General features: G+C 36.4%; 1 long non-coding RNA gene across 1 annotated transcript; it reads right to left on the bottom strand.

The window, feature by feature from the left end:
• Window positions 1-382: 382 nt before the first annotated feature.
• LOC132616469 (uncharacterized) lies at window positions 383-16,408 on the bottom strand. Its single transcript, XR_009573196.1, has 3 exons — window positions 16,274-16,408; window positions 8,144-8,202; window positions 383-824 (listed from the first exon to the last, which is right to left on the bottom strand). It is a non-coding gene; the product is annotated as an uncharacterized LOC132616469 (long non-coding RNA).
• Between the last annotated feature and the right edge of the window lie 6,488 nt (window positions 16,409-22,896).

The raw sequence follows: 22,896 nt of genomic DNA, 5'->3' as shown, positions 1-22,896 counted from the left end.
TATATGACACACTTTCATTTTTAGTTTGTCCCAAAAAGATTATCACATTTCTAATTTAGAAATAATTTAACTTTATGAGATGATTTATAGCCACACAAATATATATGACTCGTTGTGGACCACAAATTTCAAAAGTCTTCCGTTTTTTCTTAAACTTTGTGCCAATCCAAATGGTGTCATATAAATTGGGATGGATGGAGTACTTTTTTTTCTAAGAATTTAGTATTTTCTTAAGAGGCTAAATGCTAAGTGGACACTTATTTTGAACTGGAGGGAGTAATCTTTTAAACTAAACTCACTTGAATAATCCATGATTTTCATAAAAATCACATTGAAATAATAGTCTAAAAACTTTTTTTGAACAATATCACTGCGCATAAGGGTCATATTTTGTGAGAGAATCGAATAAACTTACCAAGAAATTTACCAAAATTTCTCTCTTCTCTCACCTCCTATTTTCATGCAAAACTTAATTTTTTCAACCTAATCGCCTATGGCCTCCGTGGCTGCTGGTTAGTCCACCGGAGAGATTGACCAGCAAATCACTACGACTACACTAAAGGAGGGGGTGACTCATAATGAGAACAAAATTCAATATGCTAGTCTTTTGAAACCTTCGCATCTAAATACAACTATTCAGAATCCAAAACATGCAGTTCAACCTATTGAAATGAAGAAGATCTCCTTTCTACATGGATCTTCATATGTCAAGTGGACGGAGAATGAAGTGTCTCGCATGGAAATTCTGCAGAATCTGCAACATACTGTGGTGGGGAAATTTTCCTATGGATGGCCAGACATGGATCAACTGCACAAAATAATCCCTGCACAATGTGGTTTAAAAGGAGAAGGTGAAATTGGTTTCCTCAGAAGTCGACATGTTCTAATTAGATGTACTCTAGTTGAAGACTTTGTGAAGTTAACATCAAAACCATCATACTATATTAGTGATAAGGAGGGATATTCATATCAAATGAGACCATTAATGTATGACTCTAAATTTAAAATTGATGAAGAGACATCAAAGGCTATGGCATGGATTTCATTTCCCAATCTGCTACCTACATATTTTGTGAAAGAATCTTTATTCACACTTGCTTCAACAGTTGGTCAGCGTATTCATTTGGATATGGAAACTATCAACAAAACCAGACCTAGTTGTGCTAGGGTCAAAGTGTTAGTGGATTTATCGACAGATCTACCCCGATCAATTCTTATGTCTTGGGAGCCCAGTCTTTAGGAGAAGTGCCACGAGAAAGACGCACGGAAGAGGTATTCCCAGCGCGTGGAGCCTGATTAATGGAAGCAAGGGACCAAGTTATTCTATATAACCATAATATAAAACAAGTAAACCTGGAAGCCAGGCGTATGGTAATGTTCCTACACCCCTTTCGTATCCTTGACTCGATCAAGGACAAAGGAGTAGAAAACCTTTTTTCAGAAAACCTTCACACTGAAAAAGATTCGAGTGAAAGTCCCAGTGCCAGGGAATAAAATCCTATTCTTCCTCGGATGGTTGATTGATAGGCGACCCTATCTCTATTCAGAAGGAAGAGTGGTCATCGAACAAGGTTTCCTTTCCTGTACTTTTTTGAATTTCCCTATTTGATCTAGTAAGGGGAAACTTTGATTTAGATTGGTAGGATTCTATCTAATCTTTCATAATTTGGAAATTGCATTCAATCTCTTTATCACCCTTTTTATTTTATTTTCTACGTGGTGGAGGTAGATCAGGATGGATATTGAAGATGAAACCACAGGTGCTATAAGTATAATTAATGTGAAGATTCATTATGATTATATTCCCAAATATTGTAGGGTATGCAAACTACAGGGGCATGATGAATATGAAAGCAGAGTGATCAATCCTGAACTTGTACAACCAAGGGGGGAAAAGAAGAAGGAAGAGGAAAATAGCAATGCAATACACAGACAGGAACAAAGTAATAAAGAGCAGGAGAAAAACAAAGAAAGGAGGGGAAACACAAGAATCCAGAGAAGGTGATGCAAAGAGGATACCATAATTCAGCCAGAATGCTATCTAGTGGAAGAATGTTGGGAAATCCTGGTACTTGGAACCCTGTGAAGGACAATAAAGTACACAACAACACAACAGGAATGCTTTTCTTTAAAGTTGAAAAAATGCTCTCGGCGTATTTTAGCTCCTCTTGCTAAAGTGCGCCTGCGAACTCATTTCCATGGCTAAACGAGGTCGGGGAAGACCTCGAAAAGAGACCGATAACCCACCAGCGATGCGATTCACCAACAAGATGATGTCTACTGCGGAGGCGATTACACCAAAGGTGACTGAAAGTGCTTCTACAATGAAAATGAGAACCCCTGTTGTTGTACCTCTGCACCTTGGTACTCCGAATGGGCATGGGGAACCGTCGAGATCTCAATCGAGCACCCAGAACAAGACATCTAGGACACAGGAGAATCTCACACAAGTAACACCTGAACCAGTAGCTGTTAACCCTGTTGCAGCAATAATAATTCCACCGGAACAGCAGGCGGAGGAAGACGGAGAAGCGCCAAACACATGGGCTGGCCTTTTCACTCATAATAAAGCAGCTACACATGGTATGACCCTTGATTTTATACCTCCACAAATAATTGATGGTAAACCCATGGTAGTAATAGAGGCAACTAAAATTGAGGAACAAACTGAAGAGTGGAGGAATGCACTTATCATTTATACTTTGGGGGAAACACCGAGCTATACTTTTATGAGTAAATACATTGCTAAGCACTGGAAGGCAGTGACATTGTTGGAGCTCTACCTCCACGACGAGGGATTTATGTAGCAAAATTTCTAACCATGGAGGAGCGGAATGAGATCCTATGTACAAGACCGTATACCTTGAATAGCATGCCCCTAATACTTAAGGAATGAACTCCTGAATTTGATTTCTAGCAAGAATGCCCTAGAACTATGCCAATTTGGGTTAGATTGCCTAACCTACCATTTAACTGTTGGGACCAAAGATATTGAGTAAGATTGCTAGTAGGTTGGGGAAACCTATCTTTGCAGACGAATGCACAAGGAACCAAACACGACTATCATATGCGAGAGTGTTGGTGGATATAGATGTTACCCAAGATATGACTGATGAGATATCCATCATGGATCCTTTAGGCAGAGTCTTTGACCAATTAGTGGTACACGATTGGAGGCCTCAATTCTGTAAGAAATGCATCAAATTTGGGCATGTTTGCCGGGAGGAGGATCCTAGAACTGTTGAACTAGTACCTAAGTCAGCTGCTCAACCAATTGCTCAAGCTGCTCAACCAGATGCTCAGGCAGTTGCTCAACCACCTAGACTAACTGCTCAAGCTCAAAAGCAAAGACAGAATCAGCCCAGGGGTGACCAAGGATGGAATAGGCGAAGGAGAAATATGCAGTATCAAAAGAAGGCATTGGTTCCAACTGTACAAGGGGCTTCACAGGTGAACGCTCCGATGGAAAAAGCCTCAAGCTCTGCTGAGAATAGGGAAGCCTTTGTGATACTACATGACTTAGAGTTTCCCCCAATGAAATCTCCTATGATGACTGCGAACTCTTTCTTACCTTTGGCTCTGGGTACTGGTGCCACTAATGATGCAAGGAGACCTCCAGATGGGAGGACCACGACAACTGCTCCATGAAGGGAATTATCTGGAATGTCAGGGGCATGAACAAGCCCCACAGACAGAGGGAGTTGGGAGTTTATATGAAGAAACATAAAATTTTGGTTGCTAGGATATTGGAAACTAAAGTAAAGGAGAGGAAGTTTGCTTCAAGCCTGCTACATATAGCCAAAGGATGGGCATATGCACATAACTATAATGAAGCAGAGAACCGAAGAATATGGGTTTTTTGGCAAGATAATCAAATCAGAATATAAATACAGGAGACACATGCTCAATATATACATTGTACGGTAGAAGTTAGAAACTCAAATTTCAAATGTGAGATGACCTTTGTCTATGCAAGGAATACTATAGAGGAAAGAAAGGAATTATGGGCAGCTTTACAAAGAATAGGGGCAACAATTACTACACCTTGGTGCATCGCTGGAGATTTTAACTCTCCACTTGAACCAGATGACAGAATAGGTGGACAACCCGTGACTGAATCTGAAACAAGAGATTTCAAACAAGTGCTTGATGTGCTTAACCTAACAACTGTGAAGTCTACTGGGAGAGTCCTTACCTGGACCAATGGACATGTTTGGATTAGAATTGACAGAGCAGTTTGCAACAGCCAATGGGTCCTGGAGTATGGCCATATCACAGCCCACTTTACTGATAAATATTTTTTAGATCACTCTCCTATCCATCTGGAGTTTGCCCCTAATAACCAAATAAGTAGAAAGCCATTTAGATTTCTGAATGTTTTAGCTGAGCATGAAGAGTTTGTAAATTGTGTAGCTGTAGTCTGGAGGCAGGACATCCAGGGAACTCATATGTACCAGATATGGAAAAAATTGAAAATGTGTAAAGACCCCTTGAAGAACTTAATACAAAGGGAGGGGGGAAGTATTGAAAACAGGGTAGCAGCAGTTAGAGAGAAGCTGAAAACTATCCAAGCTGTAATGACTACACACAGAGACTCTGAGCAAATTGAGAGGGAGAGGGACATGCTAGCAGAATTGAACAAGTGGCTAAGTATCTAGGAGAAAATCTTTAAGAAAAAATCTAAAGCACATTGGATTATTGCTGGCAACATATATTTTTTCTCATGTATGAAGGCTAGAGCAAGCACTAATACTATAACTATGCTAAAAAATGAAGTTGGGGAAGTACTTCACAAGCATACTGATATAGAGCAAGCTTTCTTGACTTTCTACAAGTCCTTGCTTGGCTCTTCATCTGATAGACTCCCTGGGATTGATCTAAATGTAGTAAGGAAGGGACCTAGTTTAAATAGACAACAACAGGAGGATATGTGTAAACAAGTCACACCGGAGGAGATGAAAACAACCCTTTTTGAAATAGATGAGAATAAAGCACCAGGTTTGGATGGTTATAACTCTTGTTTTTTCAAAAAGGCCTGACCTATAATTGGAAATGATGTACAACATGCTGTCCAGGATTTATTTCATAACAACCCAATGCTTAGGGCCATCAATAACACATTAATCACTTTGATACCTAAATCCTCTCATTCTGAAACGGTGAAGGACTTTCGACCCATAGCTTGTTGCTCCACCCTCTACAAGATTATCTCTAAAGTAATCTCTAATAGAATCAAAGGGGTAATAGATGGAATTGTGGGACCTTATCAATCAGCTTTGATTCCTGGAAGACCCACATCAGACAACATCATCTTGAGCCATGAACTGGTTAAAGGCTATACAAGAAAACAGTTATCACCGAGATGTATGATCGAGGTAGACTTACAAAAGGCATATGATTCTTTGGAGTGGCACTTTATTTCACAAATGCTATAGGAGCTTGGTTTTCCTTATTTGATGGTGAACTGGATCATGAGTTGCATTACAACAGTGAGTTACACTTTCTTAATAAATGGAAACCTATCAGAGACTATGAAAGCAAAAAAGGGGTTGAGACAGGGGGACCCCATGTTCCCATATATTTTTGTTTTGATCATGGAGTACTTGAATAGATGCTTGAGTACTTTAGCTGAGAATCCTGACTTTAATTTTCACCCAAGATGTCAGAAGCTAAACATTACTCATCTATACTTTGCTGACGACCTATTATTATTTGCTAGAGGGGATGCTGGCTTTGTACAGTTACTACATGAGAAGTTTCAAATGTTTGCTGTTGCATCAGGGCTCAAAGCTAACCTAGCTAAAAGTCAAGTATATTTTGGTGGTGTTAACAGGGATACAAAGGAAGATATACTACAACTGTTGGGGTATGAAATGGGGGAATTGCCTTTCAAGTATCTTGGTGTACCACTCTCTACCAAAAGGCTTACTATTGCACAACGCCAACCCTTGGTAGCTAAGATTACAACTAGAATAACTAACTGGATGGCAAGGGGCCTTTCCTATGCATGTAGACTTCAACTGATAAAGGTTGTTTTGTTTGACGTCCAAGCCTATTGGACACAACTGTTCTTGCTCCCTCAAAAAGTAATCAAGCTAGTAGAAGCTATATGTGGAACATACTTGTGGACAGAAGAACCAAACGTATCCAAAAGGGCCTTGGTCTCATGGGACAAAGTCTGCCTCCCCAAAAGTGCAGGTAGATTAAACATTTTGAATATGAAAATCTGGAACCAAGCAGCCATTTGCAAGTTGTTTTGGGCATTAAGTCTTAACAAGGAAAAGATATAGATCACTTGGGTCCACACATACTATATAAAAAGGCAGAACATTGCACTAATGGAACTCCCTAAGCAAGCTTCATGGATGGTGAGAAAGATTTTAAACATGAGGAAACACTGGCCAATATTAAGCTCTAGCAATCAGTATACTCACAGGGGGAAGTTCTAGATTTCTAAGGTCTACAAGAGTATTAGAGAAGAGGTAGATAATGTTGAATGGAGAAGCTTGCTATGTCACAATGTAGCTAGTCCTAAAACCTTATTTATTCTATGGCTAGCATTGTATGGAAGATTAAGAACCAAGGATGTTCTTACCAGATGGGGAATGGATGTTAATGCTGAATGTGTATTGTGCAATATGGCTGATGAAACAGCTCAACACCTTTTCTTTGAGTGTCCTTTTTCCAGTGCTATTTGGCAGAACTTACTTACTTGGATGAAGTGAAATCGAACCATATTACTTTGGGAGGATGAATGGAATTGGGTGATGACAACATCTAAGGGGAAAACAGTAAAGAACAGGTTACTCAAGGCCTGTTTTGCTGCAACTGTGTATGACATTTGGATCGAAAGGAACGCAAGGGTGTACTAACAACAAAGGCGAGACAGTGAAGTAATAACTCATAGCTTGAAGACTACTATGTGCATCAGAGTTCGGAGGAACATGAGATTGTCTAAACTGGTGGAGTCTTCGGATATAGAATAGGTTCAATAGGTCTCTATTAGTTTTTTGGTTATGTGTATGTAAGAGTAAAGCAGGGAAAGTAGCATTTTGATAGGTTTACGTTATGAGAGGGGCTGAATTTGGTCTATTCACCCCTGGTTTTGTAATGTTTCCATGGTAATTAATAAAATCTTTTTAATTGCCAAAAAAAAAAAAACAGGGTCAAATTCAAAAAGCAAAAATAGGGAAAAGAAGGCAGAAGATACTTATAATGCTGTGCAAACTAGCAATCAGTTTGTAGCATTAATAGAGTAAGAACATTCAGAGAGCAAACTAGCAGACAATGAAGAAAAGCAGGAAGCACATACACAACAATAAAATGGAAACAATTCTAAAGAACAGGGAGAGCAACAACCATATGAACCTACTAAGGCCAACATGAAGGAATAATCAGGAGAGAATAAAGAAACACATTTGAATAATCCAATCATAAACACTAACTGTACACAAAAGAGGCTAGAAGTAAATGACACAACTGGAGGAGAAAAGAAAAGCAGTGATGACAAGGATAAAAGTACAAAGCCCTGGATAAAAGCTACATTTGGAAGAGTTCTCAATCAACAAGGTAAACTTGACATAAAAGGAGAAAGGGCCATGAAACAAGATTCAGGAAAGAAATGGGAAGAAAGAAGAGAGGAGGTGGAGGGCACAGAATCAGGAGAAATTTCAAGCAATGATCCTTCTCATGAAGGAAATTCAATTTCTTCTGAAAATCAGGGAGAAAGAGGGGATAACATTAATGCATTTGTAATGATAAAGGCCCATCAGGAGATAGAGATAGAGAAGGAGAAGAATTGTAACCAGCTGGAAGAAAAGAGTGAAACTCAATCTACTGATTTGAACATATACAGAGGGCTAGAACAAATACAAATTGTGCAACAAGGAATAATTAATGTAGAAAACCAGGGGGTATCTTCATGTGCTTTAGTTTTTAATGGGGAAGAGAACAGTACTGGGGAAAGCAAGGCAATAAACAATCAAGAGAGTAAAACCATTGAGGAAGATCCTCCAGATGATACAACCTTGCAGCAACCAATTAAAAAGCAAAACATAATAATAATATCAGCAGATGGAGTAGGCAAGAAGAACCAACAACCTGTTTGTTTATCAAGTCACAAAGAGGATAAAATGTCACATACCATCCAGAAGGAGAACCTTTCATCAGTTCCAGTGATTTCTGAGATTCATGAATTGGATACTGAGCAGCATCAGAACACCACAAGAGACAAGATGGAGTCAACACAAAAATAGCTAGTAGAAACTGAAAATCAGCTAAACAAGAGGGATAATGTTAACCCTAACTCAAAAAATACATCAGCATCTCCCAATAATAATCAGGGTAAATCAAAAGAAGGGGTCCAAAACACTGCTAACTCAAAATACGAGCAATAAAAAGGTGAAAGTAAAGGTTTCAAAAACTCATTCAAAAGCAGTCTTACGAGATATAGTTGCTCACAAAGTGACTAAAGCAGAGATACAAAGAACCACAAATGAGCTAGAAAAGGAGGAGGAAGAAAAAGAGGTGGAAACAGGTCAAATAATATTCACAAAGTAGCTAGAGTGGCAGACCTATCTCCACGGGCTCTAGCTATTAGTGGAAAAAAGATCAAGAATCAAGAAGTAGCACAGTCTAAAAGGGTGCTACCAAAGAGGATAGCATCAACTAAGATTAAATGATGATAAAGGCTCGAATTTGGAACATCAGGTCTGTTAATACACAACAGGATTTTCATAGACTCATCAACATTCAAAGACAACAAAAATGCTTCATTGTGGCTCTTGTGAAGCCTTTTTAGAATTGTAGACACATTTAGAAGTACAAAAGAAGACTTAGGATGGAGTGTTCCATTGTAAATAAAAATGAAAAAATATGGGTGTTTGTAGATGCATCAGTGCAATGTGATATATTGATGAATTCAGAGCAACAAATTACTTTGAAAATTCACCATCAAGACATAGATAAGATTATGATTGTAACCTTTGTCTATGCCAAATGTGATGAAAGGGAAAGATTACAACTATGGGATGATTTGTATCATACAGCAGCTTCTTTGGATTTGCCATGGATGGTTGGAGGCGACTTTAATGTGGTCTTATCAGAAGAGGAGAAACTGGGAGGCTTGCCAGTTACATTATCTGAATGTGAAGATTTTGCCATCTGTATTAACTCTTGTGGACTGTTTGATATGGGTTTCAAAGGTAGTCTGTATACTTGGTGGAATGGAAGATCAGCCAATGACTGTATATTTAAAAAATTAGATAGAATTCTGGTTAATTCTTCTTTTCAAGATATCTTCCCACAAATAGAAGTAGAGCATCTCTCAAGAATTGGATCAGATCATGCTCCTCTACTTTTATCTTGTGGGGAAGAGGATATTGCAATTAAAAAAAGCTTTTAGGTTTTTGAATTTCTGGACTCAACATGAGTCATTCAAGAACCTGGTTGTTCAGAATTGGAAATTTGATTTTGTGGGATCCCCATACTTAGCTTTCAAACAAAAACTGAAGAACTTGAAACGGACTTTATCAAGATGGAGTATAGAAACTTATGGAGACATTTTAAAAGAATTAGCAATAAAGAAGGAGATTGTAAAGGTGAAGGAACAATTGTTTGAAGAAGATCTAAGCATTGTTAACAGAATAGTACTTCAGAAAGCTCAAGCTGAACTGAAGAAATATTTTAGCATAGAAGAACAGAATTGGAGGCAGAAATCTCTGAAGGTGATAGGAAAACCAGTTTCTTTCATAACTATGTTAGTGGTAAGAGGAAGAAACTGCAATTAAATAGAATACAAGACAGCAATGAGGTGTGGTTGGATTCAATGGATCTTATAGCAGAGGAAGCAGTGAATTTCTTTCAGAAACAATTCAGTCAATAAGAGGATGTAAATGACTTTGAAATACTCCAACATGTACCTCGTATGGTGACACATAAACAGAATATGATATTGTTATATCCCGTATTTTTATACGACGGATTATTCGTAAGTTAATCAACATAAATCCGAAGGTAAGATTATTTCGGATATGAGACAAGGACTTTTAATTCCCGATTTTTTTTTATTAATGCACAAGTTGCTTATAAATTTTATTTGGTGTGGAAATATTAATGGAAATTTGGGATTAATTTACCATGATTAGATTATTAAATGGGATTAAAAGTTTAATTAGTCATGAATTAAGTGTTAGTGGCTGTGGACCCCACTCATGGCATGGCCAAATTTGATTGGCCCATGCTATAAGTGGGACATGTGTCACTCTATAAGGCAGCATATATAAGTATAATGGCTGACTAATTACATAGTCATAATCCATTTCATCTTCTCCACAACAATAAACCATAGAGATAGAGAGGGAAGTGCTCACGGCTATGGTGGAAAAAAAAATCAGGTTCACCAAGCTTGATTCAAATTAATTTTCCATGGTGTTTTAAATCAAATGAAGGTCTATGGTAACGTGAATTAGTCCTTGAGGGCAGCAAGGGTGGTTGTTAATTGAAGCCATTAAATTCAGCAAATTGGAGCCAAGTTGAAAAGCCAAGTATTAAAGGTAAGGTTTAATCTTCTTTTGCATGTGTTGTGGATGGTTTGAACGTGTTGTAGTGTGTAGAAATGAATGAAAATCATGGATTTATGTGTGTTGGTGTTGAAGCCGTGTAGGGGCTGTTTGTGTAGGAACGATGAACTAAGTTTACTTAGTATTTTTTATTGTTGTTGTTGTGGATTCTATGATGAAAATGAAAGTTTAATGGTTCAAATTGGAGTTGTAATTGTTTGTGGGCTGTGGTAGAAACTAATATGATGTTAATATAGTTTCTTGCATTTATATAAATGATGTTGCTAAACGTGTGGTTGTTGGTAGGATTCGTGAAAGTGGAAGAAAAGAATGTGTTGTTGTTGTTGTTCTTGTTGAGTTTGGAGGATTGCGGGTGGTATGGTATGTTGGTCGGGCTGTTATGAATATTGTGCGGGTTGTCCGAAGTGTTCTCGAGTCTTGTTTGAATGGCCTCGGGTTAACACTTAAACGTGTGATCGTTGGTGTTGGCTTGATTGTATGTGGTTGATTTGAATGTAAAAGGGAATGTCGTCAAATTATTTAGAAAGGAGTTACTAACGTTAGAATACGTATTGAATTCCCTCGTAGCCTAATCGTAGTTCTTGACATCTTAATATAGGATAAAGTACTATTGGACAGCGTATGCGGGTCGTGTTACGAGTAACGCTAAAGGTATGTAAAGCCTATCATTTCCTTCTTTTGGCATGTCCTAGATGTAAGTATGAAACGATATGAGATTCGGGGTAATTCTACTCATAAGTTTCGAGCATGTATTATGATTTTTATCCACTTCTTGATATTAGAGTTCTTAAAATAGTCGAACTACTGCTCTCGAGCTTCCTATATGATCGGATAGTAAATGATTCATGAAAGTTCCTATTCTTGAGAAACTCCATATTGCCCAATAACCATAACTTTTATAAGTTGCCTCGGATTGACTTGATACATGTCTATGATTCCTGAGACGTTATTTGACATAGTTCGTAGTGATTTTCAAAGAGTACTGAGTGTGACTATTATCTTGATACTCGAGCATTGACTAGTCTACTTATCTATTGAGTCTCAAAGATGATTTATGTGTATATGGTTACTTATTACTCTGCTCGTGCATACTGTTACATCTTTCACTGAGTCCCGGGCCAGGACATGTTCTCGTGCACAGATCCACTGCATTATTCACCGAGTCCCTCACTAGAGGGCCGGGACACGTTATATGTATATGTATATGATGACATGATGACATAATGATATGATGATATGGGGATGGCGGCCAGGATGGCATATGATGACTTTATTCACCGAGTCCCTCACTAGAGGGCCGGGACACATTATATGTACATGTATATGATGATTTTATTTACCGAGTCCCTCATTAGAGGGCCGGGACACGTTTTATATGCGTATGTATAGGATTATTATCTAATTATGTCACTAAGTTCTATAACTGGTTGGATATGATATTGACGCGTATGGTTTATGTTCAAAGGTAAGCCTTGTGGTTTTTCTGGTTATTGTACTAGTTTTCTACACTTCTCATCTCAGTATGACCCTGTTCACTATATTTCATGCTTTACATGCTCAGTACATATTCCGTACTGACCCCCCTTTTCTTCGGGGGGCTGCGTTTCATGCCTGCAGGTACAGACGCTCGTTTTGGTGATCCGCCAGCTTAGGATTTTTATTCAGCTATCTTGGAGTGCTCCCTTGTTCAGGAGCCCAGAGTTTTGGTATAGAACCTTTTCTTGCATATATGTGGTTATCCAGGGGTACGGCGGGGCCCTGTCCCGTCATATAATACTGATGTTACTCTTAGAGGTCTGTAGACATATGTGTGGGTTGTATATAGCTACTGTTCAGTCGTGTTTGTATGACTTATGTTTTGGGACGTTCCCATTCGTAGTGGCAGCCTTGTCGGCTTGCGTATATATATGTTTTGGGATGTTGTGTGTAGTGGCAGCCTTGCCGGCTTGCGTAGATATATATATATATATATATATATATATATATATATATATATATATATATATGTTCTGGAAGCTGTATATTATGGTAGCCTTGTTGACTCGTGTATAGTTGGGACGTTCCCCTATATCATGACGGCCTTGCCGGCTTATGTGCGATATTATCTGCTGAAAGTTGTAACTCCTCAGGAGACAGGTGGCTATGATATGCATATATGCGACAGTTTTAAGACGACGTCTTATCTTTTTATATATATAAGTTCTTTATTATGCTAGCTGTGGATGATTATAGTTAACAGGTGTATACGAGTGTCCAGCTCGGGCACTAATCACGGCCTACGGGGTTGGGTCGTGACAGATATTATGCTCATACCCTTCAAAGGAAGAAGTCAAGAATGCAGTCTTTGCCTTGAATGGTAACAGTACAAGTGGACCTGATGGTTTTACAGGTTTTTTCAATCAACAATGCTGGGACATAGTTGGTAATGATGTGCATGCCCTAGTATTAGCCTTTTTTGATGGGGTTGAACTTCCAAAATCCATTACTCATACCAATTTGGTTCTCATACCCAAAAAGCACCCTGTACAGACCTTTTCAGATATGAGACCAGTTAGTCTGTCCAATTTTATTAACAAGGTGATATCCAGGGTTCTTCACGATATAATGGAAAGTATAATCCCGTCTTTGATTTCTTCAAATCAATCTGGATTTGTGAAGGGGAAAAGTATTTTTGAAAATATTCTACTTACACAGGAGATTGTTTCAGATATCAGAATTAGAGGGAAGCCAGCAAGTGTTGTTATTAAGCTGGATATGGCCAAGGCTTGTGACAGAGTATCATGGAAGTATTTGTTACATGCGTTTAGGAAAAAGGGTTTTGCGGAGCACCTAATTAATTTGATCAGGAGTTTGATTGCTAATAACTAGTATTCTGTTTTATTGAATGGACAAGCTACCAGGTTCTTTCAGTCTACAAGAGGTGTGAAACAAGGGTACCCTTTGTCTCCTGCACTGTTCCTACTCTTAGCAGAAATGTTATCAAGAGCTCTGAATTCCTTATTTCAAGACAACAAATTTGTTGGATATGGGATGCCTAAGTGGTCTTGTCCTCTAAACCATTTAGCCTATGCTGATGACACTATCATTTTTGCATCTACTGATACATACTCTCTAAAATATATAATGCAAGTGTTGAAAAACTATGAGCATACTTCTGGTCAACTAGTCAACAAAGGAAAAAGCTCTTTCTACATGCACTCTAATATTGGTACTGAGTTAACTCAAATGGTTACTAATATTACAAGTTTCTCTAAGGGACAATTCCCTTTTACATACCTAGGGTGCCCTATTTTTCATTCCAAGAAGAAGAAGGTTTACTATACAGAGCTCATTAAGAAGGCGAAGGGAAGATTGCATTCTTAGAAAGGAAAGCTTCTGTCTTTTGGTGGAAAGGCTGTATTGATTAAAAATGTTCTTCAGAGTATGCCTATTCATCTGCTCTCTGTCCTGGCACCTCCAAAGTGTGTGATTACTGAACTTCATAAAATATTTGCTAGATATTTTTAGAGTAATAAGGAGGAAGGAAGGAGTAAGCACTGGACGATTTGGCATGATGTATGTTTACCAACTCAGGAAGGAGGACTTGGTTTTAAATCTTTATTTGATGTGTCTAATGCATTGTTTGCAAAATTATGGTGGAGATTCAGAACAACATCAACCCTATGGGCAAATTATATGTGGAATAAATATTGTAAAAAGGTGATTCCTACTTTGATACAATGGAAGGGGGGACTCAAGTGTGGAAGAAGATGCTAGAAGTGAGAGAGAATATAGAGCATGAAATCTGGTGGGAAATTAAATGAGGGACAACAAATGTTTGGTATGAAAACCGAACTAAATTGGGAGCTTTGCACTATGTGGTCCCTATTGAATATCCTCTTAATGAGGAACTGAAGGATGTGGCCGACTTGATAGAAGATGGGCACTGGAAGGAGGATTTATTACAACAATCTTTTCCTGTAGAGATTGTTGAACACATAAAAACTGGAATATGCATAGATCAACTGCAGGGTAATTGGGACAAGCCATGGTGGATGCCAACAAGCACAGGAAAATTCACTGTTAACAGTGCTTGGGACATACCGAGACATAAGGAACATGAGCAAGAAGATTTTAAGAAATTATGGATTAAAGGGGTGCCTTTTAAGATTTCTTTTTTCCTATGGAGGTTGTGGAAATTCAAATTGCCTACTGCTGACAAACTGATGAGCATGAGAATTCCTGTGACAACTGGATGCTACTGTTGCACAGTTCCACAACAGGAAACAATGCAACATTTATTTTTAACGGGCAATTTTGCAACAGAAGTCTGAAAAGTGTTCAGAGATGCGGTGGGAATTCAGATGAATCTGATCCAACTCTAGCGGGTTATCAGAACATGGTGGAAAATGGATTGTAGTGAAAAGTTCAAACCTATTTTACATGCAGTTCCAGCTATAATTACTTGGGAATTATGGAAAAGAAGGAATACTATTAAGCATGGTGGAAATGTGAGCTTTAAAAGGGTAGTACATGAGATTAACAACAATCTATTCTATTTAGCTAAGTTGAGATACCCATGGCTTAATAACATTCCTTTTTTGTAGCCTGATTTGGTTGAATTCTTAGAAGACTATAAGCCTATTCTAGTCTCTAAGATTGTTTGCTGGAAATTTCCTAATGAGGGATGGTTTAAATGTAATATAGATGGGGCTTCTAGAGGTAATCCTGGGCCTAGTTCTTATGGTTTTTGTATAGGGGACTGGAAGGGAGATTTGGTTTATGCAGAGTGTAAAAAGTTTGGCATCAATACAAATGTAATAGCTGAAGCTAGAGCCATATTGAAGGATTTACTCTATTGTGTGGAGCTTGAGCTACATTCTGTTATTTTGGAGACCTACTCTCTAATGATGAAGAATGTTGTGGATGGTATATGGGAGCCACCATGGTGTATGATCACAGAAGTGGACAAACTAAAGGCACTGAAGGATCAATTCAATGTGATAACACAACATGTGTTCAGGGAAGGGAACACTTTAGCAACTTTAGCAGATTATTTAACTAACCTAGCTTTTCCTTTTGCAGGTACATCAAGTTTTTCAACATTTTCCAAACTACCTTGTGCAGGGAGAAAAATCCTTAATCTAGACAAAGCACAAGTACCAATTATCATAATCAAGAATGCTAGAAATACAGGAAATAATGATGTACAAGTCTGACTTTGTAACTTAAATATTGACAAAACTTCTAATGGTGGTATTAGCCTATGGCTCATCCCATTGAAGAACTGTCAGTAGATGAGAAGCAAAGGATACAGTACAACCATTAGAAACTTCATTGGTGCTTTAACAATCAGAGTTTATTATCCTTTATTATGGCTGAATTAGTTCTTTTAGGTGTTTATCATCCATTGTCGATGGCAAATATCCAAACAAACTTATACAGCTAAATGGGGGAGACTAACATTCTTTGTTACATTAAGACGGATTCATGATAAAGAAGTGAGCTGCAGAGAAATAGTTTACAAACAACTCCATCAACACATAGAGGCATGCAAATCAGAGAAGATGGACAGACATTAACATTGAAACCCCAAATTCGAGCATGTAAGAATTCAAGAAAAGGGGGGTTAACATTTCACGAGTTATTCTTCGCCGATTCACAGCTACAAGACTTGATTAGTGGAAATCTAAGTGATTGAAAGAGGGTTTTACCTGGAAGTGTTAGATCTGATTGATGAGCTACCAGTCTGCACTTTCCTAATCTTAGCTTTTCACTTTGGGCTTGTTGTCTGAGTTGCTAGTTTTGTTGTTTTAGTTTGCTTTTCCTTTTCTGTTTGTAAAATATTGGCTTATTTTATGGTTCCCCCCCCCCCCCCCCAAAAAAAAAGATAAGGCTTCAACAAAAAGATTACACCTCTCGTCCTAATTTATGTGATGTAATTTGACTGGGCACGAAGTTTTAAAAGTAAAGGAAGACTTTTGAATCTTGTGATCTAAAACAAGTCAAAGATATTTGTGTGGTTATAAATCATCTCGTTAAGCATAAAAGGTAAAGTTCAAAGTTAAATTGTTGCTAAATAAGAAAATGTGTCATTCTTTTTGGGACTGACTAAAAGGAAAAGTGTATCATATAAATTGAGACCTATATCTCACTATTCACTTCAATGGAAAGTTCCTTGATGAGTAAGTAGCACCAATGCCAGATTTCCTGTACTTGACAGGCTTATATGAGAACTTAGCAAAGTGTATTTGAGTGTCTGAAGGAGAACTGAAGAGCAGATATTTCAAGGAATGTCGTGTGACATAAAATACCAAGAGATTTATGAGTGAATCAAAATGACAAGTTTGCCCTTGGTGACTTTTTTATAAATGTAACAGAAATAAATTACAAGGCAAAACAGAGAAAATAGACAATAATAAAGAAAGGAAAAACCTAAAGGGTTTCTTCCCCTTATTTTTTTTAACGTCGCCTCTCTCTCTCTAGCTCCATTTACATTAGTCGAAATGTCATCGTCAACTATAGGTTGTTGCCATTTCAAGGAATGTCGTGTGACATAAAATACCAAGAGATTTATGAGTGAGTCAAAATGACAAGTTTGCCCTTGGTGACTTTTCTATAAATGTAACAGAAATAAATTACAAGGCAAAACAGAGAAAATAGACAATAATAAAGAAAGGAAAAACCTAAAGCGTTTCTTCCCCTTATTTTTTTTAACGTCGCCTCTCTCTCTAGCTCTATTTACATTAGTCGAAATGTCATCGTCAATTATAGGTCGCTGCCATTTCTACAGAATTGAAAATTCCGAAACAAACAGGTATGTTGTACCAGATCAATAATTAATTGCTTTTTCAAAAATACCAGGTAGCAAGCTGATAGATAAGATTATTCTTGGGATAATACTAGCATTTTTTGTCCTTAAATTATATGTATATTGTTATTTTGATCCTTGTGATATTTAACTAAGCACATTTAAACAAAGAGGTATGTTGCTGCAGATCAATACGTATAACAATTGCTTAGCTGATAAGATGATTCTTTTAAATACCAATAATAAAATCCTTTTCATGCAAGTTTTGTGCTTTATCGGTCAAATCATTTTATTCCCCTACAAATGGAAAAGCCATAAGTTGTGTGATGATACAATCTAGAAATTGAGCTGCTTGCAGGTTATATGTTGAACTTTGGATGGGATGTAACACCCCAAAAATTTTAAACTAACACTTAGAATTTTCGATTGATCATATCTTAATAGTAAGGATATATTTTACTTCGCACTTCCTAAACGTGAATTTGATGATATTTGAAACTTGTTTGAAGTGTTATGGTGTATTTATGTAAACTACTCCTACTATTATTATCTTAGTAAATTAAGAAATGGAATAGATATTTAATATTTTGGGCAGCCACTCTTTCATATTTATCCAAGCATAAAAGTTTGGGCAGCCACATTTTTTTTTCATCCTTATCCAAGTAACATATATACCTTTTTGGCTAATATCCTCTCCACCTCCTCTAATTTCGTTTTCTCTAGAAAAATAAAACCCCAAAACTCCTCTCCTCTCATCAAATTATCCCACTAAATCACCAACAAGACTTGTTTTGATTGAGCCACAAGCTACTCCACACTTTTGAGGTAAGTTTACCAAACCCGTTTTTGAACTGGACAACTGTTAGTAGTTTTAGCATATCTCCTTGTATAAGATTTCATTTTAAGTGAGCCAAGATGATATGGAAAGATATTTCATAGATCTAAAACTTTTGTTCAGGCTCCAAAGCCTAATTTTGCTTGTATTTACTCGAAAATGGGTGATAAAGCACAGGGCAAGTGTTGCCCAGATTTTGTTTTACAAACCCTCCATGTACTACTGTTAGTAGTTTGAGCATATATTATTTTACGAAATTGATATTGGGTGATTTAAATTTCTATGGAACCCCAAGACATATATCTACAACTTTCATTAAGACCACAAAGTCTAGTTTTTTCGTTTACTCTTTCAAAACTGAGCCACAATACAAGACAGTAGTACTGTCCAGAATTTCTGTTTTGATAGTTTAGGGTGATTTTCACTGATATCATGTTTAGTTTCGACGTGCTGAACCATTGAACTTAAATAGATATTTGATTGTGTATTTAAGGTATATATATTCTTGTACAAGCTAAGGGAAATTGGCTAAGGAAGTCGACATATTTATTTGATCGTTGCTTTGGGGATTTATAACTTCTTGATGTTTGTTTGAGCTTTAGAAGCACTAAAGCTCCAAGGTTTGCACCTAAAATTGAACTTTTCTTTCAATTTATATTGTTTGAGCTATTGCGAGAAGCTTGAATTTTGGTGAAATATTATCAACATTAAATTATTATCATATTGATTTTGTTGCTACTTTAATAGTTTACTTGCTTTGTTGGTTAAGAAAGAATATCTTGAGACACTTAAATATGACGTTATCATTGAGGGGATCATTTTGTAATTGAGTTATGAGTATGTTAAAATGACATTGGTGTTATGTCAAGTATTTTTGTAAGACGACTTAATTCACCCACACACATGGATTGCTTGAGCATTATTGCATTCTTGTCAAGACATTGTCCTTCTTGTGATAGTGACCTTGTCACTTATAATGACATACCTCATGGTATTGTTCGGATCTTTCCCATGTTGACTTTAGATTTACATTTCATTTTGACAATGGACTTTTGTCCATTTTCAAGTATGAGTGGAAAACCACTTTCAACACGGCTCTTGATTCTCTTGATTATTGGGTAACGACCCTTCTTGATTTCGGATCTTGCCCATCTTGACTTTGGATTTACATATCATCTTGATGAAGGATGTTTTTCCATTTTCGAGTATGAGTGGAAAGCCACTTTCAACATGGCTCTTGATTCTCTTAATTATTGGGTGATGACCCTTCTTGATTTGGGCTTCAGTCCTTCTTGTTATTTGATTATGCTTAATGTGATAGCATGACGTATGTGTTGGACGAAATTAACTAATTGAATGACTTTCTCGAATTAGTCGGGGAAGCTTTCTTGACACCAGAGATATGAATATTATTATTTGGAACTACTTCTTGGGTTGATATTTGACTCTCTTGAATATCGTATATAGCTTACTTTGATAAGTCTATTCCTTGAATTTAGTTCTTGGACTCATTTTGGATACGTAGCTCACTATTAAATTAACTAATTGAATGACGTTTCATGAATTAGCTTTGAAAGCTTTCTTGACACTTGGTATTTGAAATATTAGTATCTTGAACTATCCTATGGTTTGGTGGTTCTCTTGAAATGTCGTACATTGATTAAGTACTTGATGATAAATCGGATAAGCTTATGTCTTGAATTTACTTCTTGCACTCACATTGATACATAGCTCACTATTCAATTAACTAATCGGTGGATCTTTTTGAATTAGCTTTGGAAGGCTTCTTGACATTTGAGATTTTGAATATTGATATATTGAACTATTTTATTATTTGATATTTGATTCTCTTGAAACAATTGTACCTTCATTAAGTACTTGATGATGATTTTGATATGCTCATTTCTAGAATTTATTTTTGTACTCCTTACATAGCATACTTTTAATATGAAATGTTAGTTAAGTTTATGTGCCACTAAGCTTTATACATAGCGATAGTTTGTTACTATCGTAGGTGATGTTACAAGGGAGACTCAAGGATGGCCATTTGAAGTAGATTATTTGGAAGCTTAGATGAAGATCACATTTGCATGAGCATGTTCATTTTGTATACTTTTGGGGATTTGTACATGATCCATGTGATACATTTAGATATGCACTTTTGAATGAAATTTGGGTCATGACACTAATATTCTGTAACTTGATTTTGCTGAATGACTTGACTACTTTGGAAGTGTCCATGCTCAAGTCATGTAATATTTTAAATTCAGTACTTAACTTGGGAAACTTAAATATTTTGTATTTGAGATTGGGAGTTGAATGTCATGCTTGGTATGAGCCTTGGATATTGTAGCATGAAAGATATTTCTCTATTACGCGTTTGGTGAATTCTAAAGTGTTGAATCTGTTGATTTAACTCAAAATAGGTGTTGTCCATTTTTTTTTATGATTGGATATTTCTATTTTTAGTTCCTGCTATATTGAGATGTATGTTGAAACTTGTTTACATGGGCCTATTTTCGCTACAAAATTATTCCGAATATCTTATTAAATAAATTTCTTCTGAACGTTGTAAGTATGAAATTTGTTTTTGTTTCGTAAGTGGCATTCTCCCAAAGGGGGTGCTACATCGGAAGTATAGTTGTTACTTCAATTAACTGTTGATGGGTTTTCTCTTTTAGCATTTGAATTCCTTTTAATTTATAGATACACGTTCTGTTATTTACGATAGCGAAATAGTTTCTTGTTCTTTGATTTCTGCTAATATATATTGTTTTTTGTCCTTCGATATACAACTTTAAAATATCATACACTTAATGTAAATATTATGCACTTAATCGTATCAACCTTGTATAAAAGTGTATATGAGATGTTTATACACACTTTTACACGGTTATACAATAATATATAAAATTATAATCAGTTTCTCATCTTTAGAGCACTAAGACAAAATACAAGCAATTTAATATTATTAATTTTAATATTAAGATGTAATAAACTCCAACAATCATGATATTTCAGCCACAATTAACTTTTTAAGAAATGGAAAATTAGCATTATACCATGCACTCTGTATTTTCTTTTTACTTTTTTCATGAATATCAATTCAATGTTTATTATCAATTCACCGTTCCTCATTCTCTCCAAGTAATAGATTTTTTTTAAAAAAAAGAAACTAAGCAGACGTTTGGTCATGGTTACCAAATACTTTTCACTTTATTTGGAATTTTAAAGTTGGAGTTGTGTCTGGTTGTAGTTTTGCAAAAACTATTTGGTTGTTTGAATGTATTGAAAGTGAAAAAAGTGACAAAAAGTAAAAATAGGGTTTCAGGTGTTTTCTAAATTCCAAAGGTACAACTTCAAGCTGCATTTGGAATTTTCATGGCTAAGTGCTAATTTTCAAATAAAGTGAAAAAAAAATTCAGAATAAAATTAAAAATCTCATGGCTGGATAAAGGTGTTTGGCTAAGTTTATAAGCTGGTCAAATTGACTTATGAGCACTTTTTTTTAGCTTATTTATGTGTTAGGTAAATACCAAAGTGCTTGTAAGTTACTCCCATTGTCCCAAAATAAGTGTCACCTTACGAATTTAAGAGAAAAATTGACGAGTGTTTCCAATTATGTCCTAACATTAAAGAACTAGTCCTCTTTAATATTGCTCAATTATCAAAAACAACATCTAATAAATATGGGTAGTTTAGTAAACTCTACATTGTATTTATGATTTCTTAATGAGCGTGAATTTGCTAAGGTAACACTTATGTTGAGAAGGAGCATAAGCCAAGTACTTATAAGCAAAAATCAGCTAAAAGTCATAAGTTGATCATGCCCAATCTAAAGCTTTTTAGCTTATAAGCACTTTTAGTTTGACCAAGTAATTTAATATTTTATCTTTAGTATTTTTTTAGCTTATTTATGTGTTAGGTAAATACCAAAGTGCTTGTAAGTTACTCCCATTGTCCCAAAATAAGTGTCACCTTACGAATTTAAGAGAAAAATTGACAAGTGTTTCCAATTATGTCCTAACATTAAAGAACTAGTCCTCTTTAATATTGCTCAATTATAAAAAACAGCATCTAATAAATATGGGTAGTTTAGTAAACTCTACATTGTATTTATGATTTCTTAATGAGCGTGAATTTGCTAAGGTAACACTTATTTTGAGAAGGAGCATAAGCCAAGTACTTATAAGCAAAAATCAGCTAAAAGTCATAAGTTGATCATGCCCAATCTAAAGCTTTTTAGCTTATAAGCACTTTTAGTTTGACCAAGTAATTTAATATTTTATCTTTAGTATTTTTACTAATGGGAAGGGGTCACATATATCCCCGTACTATTCCAAAAAAGTCGTACCCGTCCTTTGTTTCACTTTTCGATGATATATACCCCACCGTTATATTTTTTAACATATAAATGGCTCCTTTAATGGGGACACATATATTGAAGACCCGTCTGTTTTTCTTGTAGTTTTGTACATAGTAGTTGTTATTTGCTGTTACTGCTTCATTTTTCCTCTTTTCACCCACTGCTCTTTCATGTTTTAAAACTACCCGAAATACTGTGCATGACTTTTGGACTGATTTATTTGAGCACTTCAATGGAGTAAATACTCAAAATACCCCCCAACGTTTGACCAAAATCCCAACTAAACACCTAACCTTTGCGGGGGGTCCTATTACCCCCCTGGACA

The sequence above is a fragment of the Lycium barbarum genome, chromosome 11, assembly GCF_019175385.1.
Source record: "Lycium barbarum isolate Lr01 chromosome 11, ASM1917538v2, whole genome shotgun sequence".
Taxonomy (NCBI): domain Eukaryota; kingdom Viridiplantae; phylum Streptophyta; class Magnoliopsida; order Solanales; family Solanaceae; genus Lycium; species Lycium barbarum.
This window is presented reverse-complemented; position numbering and strand designations above follow the sequence as displayed.